Source organism: Eurypyga helias, unplaced genomic scaffold (genome assembly GCF_000690775.1).
Source record: "Eurypyga helias isolate BGI_N326 unplaced genomic scaffold, ASM69077v1 scaffold23972, whole genome shotgun sequence".
Lineage (NCBI taxonomy): Eukaryota > Metazoa > Chordata > Aves > Eurypygiformes > Eurypygidae > Eurypyga > Eurypyga helias.
Window position 1 is genome coordinate 21,141 of NW_010235715.1, and position 333 is coordinate 21,473.

The following is a 333-nucleotide window of genomic DNA, read 5'->3' on the forward strand; positions in this document are numbered from 1 at the left end:
GCCAAGCTGCCATGCACCAGCGGGTGCGGGGAGCGCAAGGGAGAAAAGGGAACCAGGTCCCTGCGGGCCCTGGAGTCCTGCTCCCTCAGCCAAGGGCAGTCAGAGCCCATTCTAGGGGGGCAGGGTGCTCCATTTGGGTATTTTGCTGCATGGAGAAGCATTAGTTCCTGCCTGGTTAATCCAGTTCATCGTTTCCCACCGTATGTCTGCCGTCGCTGTTACCCACCAGTGCTGTGGAACTCCCTCCTTCAATCCTTATCCTGCCTCTGACGTCCCCTCCTTCGGTTCCCCGCACTCATTCGTGTTGCCTTTTCTTTCATTTCCACGGCCCAG

The 333-nt window shown here is 58.3% G+C and overlaps 1 protein-coding gene across 1 annotated transcript in view; it reads left to right on the forward strand.

Moving 5' to 3' along the window:
• The window catches only part of BOC (BOC cell adhesion associated, oncogene regulated), a gene marked incomplete at its 3' end in the record, with an annotated part of 18,314 nt that overhangs the window by 15,118 nt on the left and 2,863 nt on the right, over positions 1–333 (forward strand). The window lies entirely within an intron of this gene.